Source organism: Podarcis raffonei, chromosome 12 (genome assembly GCF_027172205.1).
Source record: "Podarcis raffonei isolate rPodRaf1 chromosome 12, rPodRaf1.pri, whole genome shotgun sequence".
Lineage (NCBI taxonomy): Eukaryota > Metazoa > Chordata > Lepidosauria > Squamata > Lacertidae > Podarcis > Podarcis raffonei.
In genome coordinates, this window is record NC_070613.1 from 61,309,240 (window position 1) to 61,322,033 (window position 12,794).

Below are 12,794 nucleotides of genomic sequence, written 5' to 3' on the forward strand. Positions count from 1 at the left end.
AATGTCTAGTGGAGGGTGCTATTGCTGCCAATACTCCCTGGTTTACTTCTTGCTTCCAATCTCCCACAGATCGTCTGGGAAGGCGTCTGGGGACTGGGCTGCTCCTGGTGCCAGTTCGCGGAAACGCTCCATCTGGAAACGAGTCAGGGCATCAGCAATGTTATTGTTAAGGCCAGGTATGAAGCGGGCAGTGAAAGAAATATTGTGCCGCAGGCACTCCAAGACAAACAGGCGCAGGACCCTTATGACCCTCTGGGACTTTGCTGACTGCCTAGATATAACTCTTACCACTGCTTGATTGTCAGACCAGAAACAGACGCTGGAATTCGAAAAGAGGGTTCCCCAGATGCGAATGGCGACTAGAATAGGAAAGAACTCCAGAAAGGTTAAATCCCGAGTAATGCCTGCTGCGTGCCAAGAAGATGGCCACGGCTGGGCGCACCAATGTCCCCTGAAGAACACGCCAAAGCCAAAGTGGCCAGAAGCATCAGAATGAACCTGGAACTCCTCCCCGGGGTTAAGGCACTTCTGCCAAAAAGAAACCCCATTATAATCCTGCAGGAATGCAAGCCAAACCCTCAGATCGTCCTTTATCTGCTTTGTCACCCTGATGTGATGGTGGGGGGCTACCCCCCAGCCGTGAGCCGTGCCAGACGGGCACAAAAGGCACGGCCTGGTGCCACTACTCTACATGCAAAATTAAGATGATCCAACAGGGATTGCACCTGGCGAAGGGTGGTCTTCTTAACCCCAAGCATTGCCTCCAGCAAAACTTTCAAGGATTCCAACTTGGTTTGCGGTAGGCGCGATGACTGCCGAATTGTGTCCAATTCAATACCCAAGTAGGAAAGGATAGTCGAAGGGCCCTCGGTCTTGTCAGCAGCCAGAGGTATGCCAAAGTCAGCTGCAAGGCGCATGAATGTAGCTAGGGATAGGGCACAGTTGGGGGAGTCTGGGGCCCCACTGATAAGAAAGTCATCTAAGTAATGGGTCACAAAAGGGGAACCAGATGTGGTTTTGAAGGCCCATTCAATGAATGTGCTGAAGGTTTCAAAGGCTGTGCAGGCCACAGAGCAGCCCATGGGCATAGCCTTGTCAAAGTACCAGCTATCCCTGAATTTGAATCCAAGCAGCCAAAAATCTTCAGGATGAACTGGGAGCAGCCGAAAGGCTGACTCGATGTCACATTTTGCCAATAAGGCCCCAGTGCCCAATTCCCTAATAATTTTAATGGCCACATCCAAGGATGCATATTTAACTGAACAAAGCTCCCGTGGTATGGCGTCGTTTACAGACCCACCCCTAGGATAAGAAAGGTTGTGTATCATGCGGAACTCACCAGGAAGTTTTTTGGGCACTATGCCAAGAGGGGAAACTATAAACTTTTTGAAAGGGGGGGCCGGGAAAGGGCCGGCCACCCTGCCTAAACGCTGCTCTTTTTCAATTTTGTTAAAAGCAACAAGGGGCATTTCCATTACTGACTTTTGATTAGGAGGGGTTCTGGATACCGGTGTATTGGAGACAGGGATGCAGAAGCCAAAACGAAACCCTGCTTCCAAGTAGTCGGCTGCAGTCCTGTTGGGATAAGCCTGTAACAAAGGTAACATCGTGGAGAGGCGGACAGGGGTTGGGGCTAGGGTGGAAAAAACCTCATTTCCGGGAGGCAGCCTTGGCTTGCTGGGCTCCAGAGATAGAGGCTCCTGAGTCTCCCTTGGCGTCCTTGGCTCCACTCCCTGATCCTGTTTTTCGAAAACTGCGAAAAGGGGGCTTAGCCCGAAAACACTTAGTCCGTGAGTGAGGACCACCACAGCGCTCACAAGCATGGTCAAAGCGGCATCGGTCCCTGCTGCACAACCCATTATTAAACTCCCAACATTTTGATATAGCCACCCTTTGCACTTTGGAGGGGGGTTTACCTGACTTCTCCCCAAAAGCCCTTTTTTGGAAGTTTGGGGCCACTACTTCGGACCAAAGATCATTATCCTTGATGTCCCAACGGGCCGTGGGTTCTTCAGCAGCCCTCTCACAGAACAGCTCATCGCAAGCCAAAGCCGCTGAGTCCCCTGCCATTTTTTTGGCTTTTAAGTTAATGCCCAGATAGTTAGCCAAGTGCCAAGCCCTATCTGGGTAAGCAGCGGCCACCAAACCCATGTAAGAGGCGAAAGCAGCTAGCCAATTGTCAAAAGTTCTATCAATATCCACTGCCTTCTCCTTCTTGCGATGCGATTCAGGCTTAAACTTGGAACTACAAGAATAAGCTAGGGAGAGCAGGCCAAACAAGTCCACAAATTCCCCATTTAGAATGCGGTTGCGTATATTCTTTTTAAGCCGGATGCCAGGAGGCTGATCCGTGGTCTTGAAGTTAGATGCCCGCACCTTCCCTTTCGCATCAAGCCCATCCTCCCCACATGGTTCCTTGGCCCCAAAGGCACGGCGATGGCATCGGGTGCGACGTTCCCAAATCCAACTAGGCAGGCCAGGGGCCTTGTGGGTAGTAACCCAGTACCCTTTGCACCGTTCTTCTGACTCGCCACAGGAGGAATCACACGTACCTGAAAGATCTGAAGAATCAGAAGAGTCCCTCCTGCACTTACATCCATGCTTCCTCGATCTGCAAGACCTCTTCTTCCTGCGACGTGTTCTGCGCAAATCAGGGCTGGAGGAGCTGTCTGATGAACTCGAAACCGGTGACCTATGCCTCGCGGGAGCGTCGACGAGGGGACTTATCTAAGCGCTCCTTAGCCCTAGCCAGGCGACGCTGCAAGATGCGGTTCTGACGCAGTAATTCCTGCACATCGTCGTCACTGGACTGGGAAGAATCGCTCTCAGCAGTGAGCTCCTCTGTGTATGCCTGCTTTTTCTTCTTAGGAAGGAACCTGTAGGGCCTGGCATCAGAGGTGGAGGGGCCATCATCCCTCACTTTTTTCTTAGAGATAATTAACTTCATAGGTGGGACCTTCCGGCTGGAAGACAAGGCCCTTTTTTTAAATCCTGTTGGCTTGCCTTTACTGCATTGCTAGGGGTACCCCTCTATGCGGCTCTTGGGGTGCCCACCCCTACAGCACCAAGAGAGTGCGAGGGGGAGCCTTCTCTTTGATCAGCAGCCACGGCTAGAGACATAATGCACCTTGAAGCAAGTCAACCACTACTAAGACCTACAAATACCTAAGTATGATGTTGTATTTGTATTTGTTTGTTTGTTATATTAATTATAATTATTAGATTTATTTATATTTGCAATCGGAATGTTTTGGTGAAAGACAGAACCAGCCAACCTAACTGCGCACAAACGCTAAGACTGCAAAAAATAGAGACAGCACACATCCTGAAGACCAACTTGGGGGAACGGGGGTGGGGGGTGGGTGGAAGCATGACCGCCATGCGGCCTGACTTAGTCCCCCCCCCAATAAGGAAAAACTGAAGTGGGTTGCCCTGCAGCCTGGCGAGGCACCCCCTCCCCAGAGTGATTCAGCTCAAAAAGGTCGCCTTGTGGCCCTCTTCTGCGGATGGCAAAACAGCAGACTGGCCTAGCGGCCCAGCTGAGGCCCGCGCCACATTTTGGCCAGCAACACCAGTGGCTGGCAGCAATGCCACCCCCCCAGCTGCAAAACAAGCAGCCAGTGGCTGCTGCCTAGCTGGGGCCTGTGCATCCCGCTCGGGTCGGTAGCAGCGGCTTCAACAAACCACAACAATAAGCCTCAACAGACAAATTAAATCATAAATCTCAACAGAACCTCCTGGGTTCGCAGGGCCTCCTGCGGGGGTAATGCCGCCCCCCCCCCCCGCAGCTGAGAAAGGGACTAGGCCGCGTTTTGAGGCCTAGGCAGGCCTGTGCCGCCCTCCAGGGCTGGCAGGCAGTGGCGAGGGCAATGCCGCCCCCCCCCCGCTGGGAAAAGGGACTAGGCCACGTTTTGAGGCCTAGTCAGGCCTGTGGCTCCCTTCTGGGCTGGCAGGCAATGGCAGGGGGCAATGCCGCCCCCCCGCCCCCCCGCTGCTGGGAAAAGGGGACTAGGCCTATTTGTCCACAAAACTGCTAATTTTGCTAGTTCTGCATAGTCCATTATCTCACTTATCCCTTCTTTGGAACTTCATTTTCCTTCCATTTCTGCGCATATAGAATCCTAGCTGCTGTTGTTACATATAGAAACATCTTTAACTAATTATATCGAATAGCAGGTCACCACAACCAAAAACTGCAGTATCTAGCTCACCATTGCAATGATAAACTCTAAAAATATAATTGAGACAAGACATTTTAAGGAAAATTCATCAGAAACTATTCACTTTGGTTGTTGTTAGTGGCTGTGGACATGCCATAACATTACAGCACATGACTCCTTCCCCCCGAGAATCATGGGAACTGTAGTTGACCTCTAAACACAGTGCTATAGGTCCCAGTGCAACACATGCCTGGCTTATCCTAGAGATCACTGTGTGCAAAATTTGCGGTGCCACTTGAGCCTAATATTTACCCTGCAATGCTAACCACCTTTGCCCAGGACAATGTACGACACCCTGGACTCAGCTCTTCAAAAACTATTAGAATTTGGACTAAGAAACAGGAGAGTGTTCTGGAAGGAAGGATATTTCAAAATGACTGGAAGATCAGAATTATGAAATGGGGGGAAAACTTGGAAAAAATATATTTAAAAAACTCTTCCAAAAATCCCTTTAAAAGAATCAAGTCTTTAAAAAAAAGTCCTAAAAAAGTATTTAAAAGAATCCTTTCCAAAAAATTAAGAAATTGTACAGTAGCCCCTTAGAGGTAGGTAGTTGGTCTACCTAGCTGAATCTGGGGGGGAACAAGAGAGAAGAACGCAGGAACAAGTGAAAGAAGCTTTCTCCTGACAGCCAGAACATGGAAAGGCCTCCCCAAAATTTTTAGTTTGGAATGTATAATTGGCTTTATTGTTTGTATTATGATGTGGCAAGAATTGATTTGATTTGTTATCATTGGAATGTTATTAATGGAGAATTAATTTTAAAAATATTCAATCCATTAATAAGTTCTTAGTTCATCTTCGATGAAGGTTTGCCGGATCATAAATCAGCAAATATAATGTAAATAGAAAAAGAGATGAGCAAGAGGTCTCCTTTCCACTGACATCATCATTCCATCATGTTGTCATAGTGCTGTGACCTCATGTCTCCAGGGGCTTGGGAGCCCTTAGCAACGCTGGTACACAGCGACCTCCATAGAGAGTGAGTGTGTTTTCTTGTTCTCCCCAAAGTCAGTGTGGTATATTTAGTTTTAATTTGGCATTTGTGTTCCCTTTTAATAAGAATAAGAATAAGAATGAGAATTTTTTATTTGTATCCTGCCCTCCCCGGCTGAGGCTGGGCTCGGAGCGGCTAACATCATAAAAAAACCCCAGGAAGGACCTTTTAGGCAGAATTTTGTTCCAAAGCCAGAACCATTCAGCTCTTTCAGGGGCTGGCCAGGGTAAAATGTAGAAATTGGAGACAGAGGCCTGTTCAGAGCTATTTGTGGTGGTATCATTACTACCCATGGAATTCCTTACTAATTAAACGTCTCCCTGATTTCACAAGAGAAATAACCATTCTCTATATAGCTCATGTCTGGGAAAAGGTGGCATTTTCCCAAGGTCTTACCATGAGGGTGCAGTAAATGAGAATTGGCCCCTAACAGCTTGCTTGGTTCCCTCCCCTGTACGTTTTAGGCTCACGTTCCCTTTTTCTCTGGGATGCGGTGCAGGCCGTGATTTGGGCTGACTTCCCAGAGAGCCTCTGTTGTAAATAAAAAATTGCCCTTTTTCCTTATGGGGTTATCCAAGAGCCCATATAGAGTCCTTACATAGGTTCCCTATTGGTAGGAGAAGATAACAGAGGCCAACCAGAGAATATTGAGAAGCAAAGCAGCTAGTAAGCCTGATCTTTATTGATCTGTTGCAACAGGGTGCTCCCCTCACCCGCAGGAGAGACGAGGAACCCAGAACAATGGTGCGCAAGGCCTTATATGGACTCTTGAAATTGCCACCCTGTAGACCAAGACCACCCCTGGAACATCATACATACATCACAGAAGGGGTGTAACCTAAGACCACCCCTCAGATACATCACACCTACATCACAGAAAAGGCGGTCTAAACAGAAATTTGATGTTGTTTTTGTCCTTGTTTATCTCCTGTTTGGCAGGTTACTTGACTGGATTGCCTGAAAAACCAAAAGGCTAGAAATTGAAAAACCAAAAGGCTAGAAATTGCCAATTGGGAAAAATTCCTACCATGCTCCTTGCGGCGACAGACCGAAGTCCATAGCAAAGTCAAAGACCTACCTAAAGCCTACTTAAAGGGAGGGAGGGTGGGAAAACGTGAGGGCTAGCCGGCGAAAAGAGGGTGAGCCCCCTCTGCGCCGGCCCTAAATAGGGCAGGCCACGCCCCCCCAGCCAGCTGATTGGCTGGCTGGGGGGGGCAGACCCGGCCGGGATTCCCCTGCTCACGTGGGGTGGGCATGAAGCCCGCAACCCCACCTCCTGGGCAGGCCGGAAGTGGCTTTACTTGATTGGATTGCCTGGGGAGCCCGGCCAGTCTTTCGTAATGATAAATACTTAGTTCCTGGGATGGTCACAGACTCACCCTATTCAAACACAGACATACCCTTAAGACAGGATTTGTGAAGGAAAAGACAATGGGGAGGCTTTTCCAGTCTGACCTTGCAGAGAAAACATTTGCTCAGTTTAGGAATCAAAATGGCTTCAGGTCGGTCTTCCTGTGCTGATCTATGTATGTGCGCCTATCACACCATCCCATGAGCGGTGTGAGTTGTTCAACCGCATTCTAAATGACATACAGCATTACCAAACCAATAAACAGAATATCCAGTCAATCTTCAGTACCTATAAAAGAACTTCAGGGATAGGACCAGAAACATTAGCCTCATCCTTAGGATCAGAAGCTGAGGCTCCCACAGATGAGAGTTGTTGTTTTCAACACAACAAAGCCACTTCCGAACCTGGCGAGGAGTTGGGGTTGTGGGCTTCACGCCCACTCCATGTGCGCGGGGGCTGGTTCCAGCCCCCTTGAGACTGAGGGAATCCTGGCCGCGTCGTCAACCCAGCCAGCCAGTTGGGTGGCTGGGGGGCATAGCCTGCCCTATTTAGGGCCGGCGCGGCCGGGGCTCGCCCTCTTTTCACCTCGCCAGCCATCCCGCTTTGGTTTGTATTAAGGTTGTTTTGTCTCTTGCTTACCTTTTCTTTAGGCTGTGTATCTCAATTCCTTCGGTGATCGATTTTCACTTGGATTTACCCGCGCATCGGTGTTGTGCCTCCCATCGGATTGCCTGCTTCAAGCCCACCCGTGTTCCAGGCAGCGGCTTCGGCAGCCAGAGCCATTTAGCTCCGGAACAGCAGGGCTGAAACCGCGCTGGAAAACCCCATCGACCGGGTGTTCCCTTCTCTCTGGGTGGCTTCTCTGCAGCGGAGCTTTGCGGAACGCGGTTTGCACGTTCAGCGCCAGCCCATCGCCGTTTAGTCCTTTTACTTGGAAGCGCACAGCTCGCCCGACGGATCAGGTTTGGCTGGGGGTTTTTATTTCTAGCCACATTCGCAGGGTGGTGGGGCACCTTTAACGTTTGTGGGGGGCTTGGTGGAGCAAAAGGAGGGAGGCTTAAAAGGACACGTCTTTGTCGCTACCCCTTTGCATTTGGTACTGGCCGCATTGCCTTTGCGTTCCAACGGTTGCTTCTTCACCATTATACCTTTCCAAGAACCTCAGCCAGACTTCCAGATCAGATTTTACCTCTTTAGATAGGCGAACCCTGTGATGGGGTGACCGCAAGCCTGCTGACAACCTCGCGAGGCGGCTGCAAAATGGGCGGCCTGGGGAAACCACTCGGCAAGCAAAGTTCAAATGGCCTAACAATGACTGAATCTGCCTGAGCGTAACTTTTCTTAGAGGGAGAAGTTGCTGAATGAGGTCCCTAAGCGCAACCAATTTTTCACTAGGAAGTTTTGAGGTTTGGGCGACTGTGTCCAACTCAATGCCTAGGTAAACCATAGTTGTAGCTGGGCCCTCCATTTTATCTGCAGCCAAAGGTACTCCCAGCTCTCCTGCTAAAGATGTGAAGGCTTCCAGAAGGGCCGAGCACTTCCGGGTTAGCGCCAGCGCTGAATGGCGGATTTCTCCCGGAGCTCCGGGAGAGATCTGCTTCGCGGGTTCGGGTCCCGTAGCTCACGGCGGAGCAAGGACCCTTAAAAGTCACAGGCGCATAGCCTGTGAACCGGAGACTCGGTGGGCACCTTTGCCCCCCCCCCGACGTTGTGAAATAGCCTTTTTAAAGGCTATAGATCAGCGGAGGGTGCGTGGAGCGGTGCTGAGAGTCGCTTTCACCCAGCCTGCGAAGCGAAGCCGCGTCGCCATTAGCGGAGAGCGCTGACTTCTTCCGAAGATTTTGGATTAAAAAAGAGCAACTTTCCATGAGTAGGATTGAGCTTGCATTAATAATTGGACACTAAAACTAAAGAAATTGGGCACCGAGACGGATAAGCATTAAAAAGGAAGTCTGCTTTCCGTCCTGCAGCAAGATTAAAGTGAAAGGCATTTAAGCTGTAACTTTTGACAGGAGAGTTTATGAGCTAAGAAACCCAACACCAAGTAAAGAACTCCCCCCCCCAGAAGGCAGGAGGGGGGGGGAGAAGATTTTAAAGGGATTCCCTGCCTGTTTTTAAAGGAGATTGAACTGTTTACCGCTGCTCATCTACCTGGGGGTCGGACTGCTGGAGGAAAGGAACCGGCCAAGGACGGTCGTTACAAAAAAGGTTAGAAAGTAACTGTAATATAGACTCTGGCTACTCTCAACTTGAAACATCGTATTTTGCTATATAGTAAGTTACTTGCAGGACACTATTGATTTGGATCTTTTACAAAGAAAGGGACTTGGAGGGCTTTTGCCTTTTGAGTGTGGGAACAATTTAAAGTTTAAGAACTGACTTTACGCCCTCTAGAGGATTTGGACAGTTTCAGCAACAAGTGGAATTTAAAACCTGAGAACTTTTATATTTTGACAGCTTAAGAGTGTGGGAATGACCTTGAGTGAAAGACTTTGTTATGGCAGATGGTAAACAGAAAGAAGATTCACAAGAAACGACTTTGAGATCTGGTAGACAATACAAAGTTGATCTTTCTATGCAAAGAAGGGCCTCTGTATCAGGGGCCTCGGGAACTGCAGCTGTCACAAAGGCAAAAGTGAAAACAATGTCTTCTGAAGAAGCGTTTGCAAAGGCATTGGGAAAAATAAATGATTCTTTGGAGGAATTAAAGAAGCAAGGCGCTGAAACAAATAAGAAAATTGAAGAAATCTCTGGGAAAATTGACTTAAATACTAAAAGCATAACTGACCTCGGGAATAAAGTGAACTCTAATGCAGAAGCAATTGGGAAACTATTGGAAGATTCATCTACAACACGAAAGATAGCTGAGGAAGCCAAGGAAATTGCCACTGCTGTTGAAGGGAAACTTCCACCGGTGTACAGGAAACTGGATGAGTATGAACTGACACTTTCTATGCAGGATATGCAACGCAAGGAGAAAAACCTAAGGATTAGACTTGTGCCGGAAAAGGAAGGAGACAACTTGGTGGATTACTTGACAAAAGAGTTTTCCGACTTCTGGAAGCAAGATTTGAAAGAAGAAGAGTTCAAAATAGAGAGTGCATTTAGGTTGGGAATAAGGCAGAGGAAGAATAGACCCAGAGATTGCTTGATAACTCTAAGATCCAAAGAAGAGAGAGATAAAATATTGAACCTGCACTACCAAACAACCCTTCGAATTGAAGATTTTCATATTGAGATCTTTAAAGATATTCCCAAAAGTATTTTGGATGCAAGAGGTCCTTATAAGGATTTGGTGACACTACTGAAGAGGAACTACATACTATTCAGGTGGGAGTTTCCCCAAGGCCTGTCTTTTAAATACAAGGGGAAGAAAAGAAGAATAAAAACAGTGAGTGATAAAGACAAGTTCCTGGGAGAACACGAAGAAGACCTACAGAAAGAGACCTATCCAGGAGAAGGACATCCTTCAAGACTAGACACGGACACAGAACCACCAACAAAGGACGAACAACAACTGGGAGCTGTAGGAGGAATTAAATAACCCCATCATGGCTTTGCAACTTCTAACCTGGAATTGTAATGGTCTAAACAATCCCCGAAAAAGGAAAAATATATTTCATGCTTTAAAGAAAGACCAATTGGACTTGATTTGTCTACAAGAGACCCACGTAACAAGAGCACACAGAAAACTATTAATAAATAAGAGATTGGGACAAGAATTTATATCTTCAGACAAAGTAAAAAAAAGAGGAGTGGTGATCTACGCAAAGGAAAATCTGCAGCCGAAACAAATTTTCAAAGATGATCAAGGAAGATATCTGGCAATTGAAATTCAATTTCAAGGAGAAAAACTTTTGATAGTGGGGATATACGCACCAAATGAAGGGAAAGCAGAATTTTTTAAGAAGTTGCATGAGACTTTAATGGACTATATGGATTATAAACTAATTATGATGGGAGACATGAATGGAGTAGTTTCAACAAATATGGATAAAGCACAAAGACAGGTAGTTACAAAAGATGGAAGACTACCAAAAACTTTTTTTGAAATGACTGACAATATGGATTTGATAGATATCTGGAGAACAAAACACCCATTAGAGAGAGGGGGAACCTTCTTTTCTGAAGCCAAAATGACATGGACTCGGATTGACCAAATTTGGGTGACTAGCAACATGGCGTCGAACATAAAGAAAGTGGAAATCTGCCCAAAAACTCTCTCCGACCATAACGCAGTAAAGATGGTGATGAAGCAAACAACAACTGGTTCCTTCAGATGGAGAATGAATGACACCTTATTCAGAGACGAGGAGATCTGTAAAAAGGCCCAAAAAACTTTGAAGGATTATTTTGAAATTAATCTAAGATCTAAAGTAGAAAAAAGAATAATATGGGACGCAAGTAAAGCCGTGATGAGAGGGTTTTTGATACAACAAAATACATTAAAGAAAAGAAAGCAAAATGAGAGGAAAGAGAAAATTCTGGAAAAGATAAAGGAAGGGGAAAGGAAACTAAGATTGAAGCCAAAATCGCAAGTGGTTTTAAGAGAAATTAAACTGTACCAAACACAATATATGGAACTGATGAATCAAGAAATAGAATGGAAAATCAAACAAATGAGACAAAAGACCTTCGAATCTGCAGATAAATGTGGCAAGTTACTGGCTTGGCAAATAAAGAAGAGACAAAAACTCAACACGGTAACAAATTTAGAAGTGGAGGGAAAGAACATATGCAACCCAGTGGAAATTAGGAATTGTTTCCAGAGCTACTTTAGACAATTGTATACACAAGGGCCGCAGAAAGATAAAGACATACAACAATTCCTCGAGAAAAATGGGCTGAAAAAGATTTCTCAGGAAAGTAGGACAATTTTGAACCAGGAGATATCAGCACAGGAAATAGAAGATGCCATTCAAAACATGACGTTGGGCAAATCACCTGGACCGGATGGATTGACTTCCAAATACTACAAAGTTTTGAAGGAAGGGCTTATACAACCTTTGAAGGAAGTCTGCAACGAGATCATGGAGGGGAGAAGGGCACCCGATACGTGGAGAGAGGCCTACATTACACTTATACCAAAGACAGAGACTGAAAAGACTCAACTTAAGAACTACCGACCCATCTCCTTACTAAATGTGGATTACAAAATCTTTGCTGATGTTTTAGCAAAGAGACTGAAAAGAGTTTTGATGGAGGAGATTCATGGGGACCAGGCGGGCTTTCTCCCGAAAAGGCATTTGTCGGACAATGTAAGGAATATAATTGACATTTTGGAGAAGTTGGAAGTGAATATAAACACTAAGGCTGTTTTGATATTTGTGGACGCCGAGAAAGCCTTTGACAATATTTCTTGGAGCTTCATGTTGAAGAACCTCCGGGGGATGGGGGTAGGCCAAGGGTTTGAAAATGGTATAGGTGCAATATATTCTGAACAGAAAGCAAAATTAATTGTAAATAATGTGGTAACAGAAGAGTTTAAGATTGAAAAAGGGACACGTCAGGGGTGCCCTATCTCCCCATTACTTTTTATTTCGGTCCTGGAGGTTTTGCTTAATATGATTAGGAAGGACCAGTTGGTGAAAGGGGTTCAGGTCGGAGTTAAACAATATAAACTGAGAGCATTTGCAGATGATCTAGTACTTACTTTACAGGAGCCAGAAGCTAGTACGAAAAGAGTTTTGGAGATAATTCAAGAGTTTGGCCAATTGGCAGGATTTAAACTGAATAAGTCAAAGACTAAGGTATTGGAGAAAAATTTAACACAGATTGAAAAAGAAAGGTTTCAGAATGAGACGGGGTTGACTGTGGTCAAAAAAGTGAAATATCTGGGTGTGAATATGACAGCTAAGAATGTGAACCTATTTAAAGACAATTATGAAAAAACTTGGACAGAAGTGAAAAAAGATCTGGAGATCTGGTCAAATCTGAAGCTTTCCTTGTTAGGGCGAATTGCAGTTATAAAAATGAATGTATTGCCAAGAATGTTGTTTTTGTTTCAAGCATTACAAATAATGGATAAAATGGACTGTTTCAAGAAGTGGCAGAAAGATATATCTAAATTTGTCTGGCAGGGCAAGAAGCCCAGAATAAAGTTTAAGATATTAACGGATTCAAAGGAAAGAGGGGGGTTTGCCCTGCCAGACTTTAAATTGTACTATGAAGCGGCAGCTTTCTGCTGGCTAAAAGAATGGCTGCTTCTTGAAAACACAGACATTTT

The 12,794-nt window shown here is 46.2% G+C and overlaps 1 protein-coding gene across 1 annotated transcript in view; it reads left to right on the forward strand.

Moving 5' to 3' along the window:
- The first annotated feature begins 7,136 nt into the window (after positions 1 to 7,136).
- LOC128398541 (uncharacterized) overlaps positions 7,137 to 12,794 on the forward strand; it is a 73,551-nt gene continuing 67,893 nt past the window's right edge. Inside the window, exon 1 of the mRNA XM_053359768.1 lies at positions 7,137 to 7,530. The gene's annotated coding sequence lies outside the window, so the exon portion shown is untranslated. The remainder of the gene's footprint in view (positions 7,531 to 12,794) is intronic.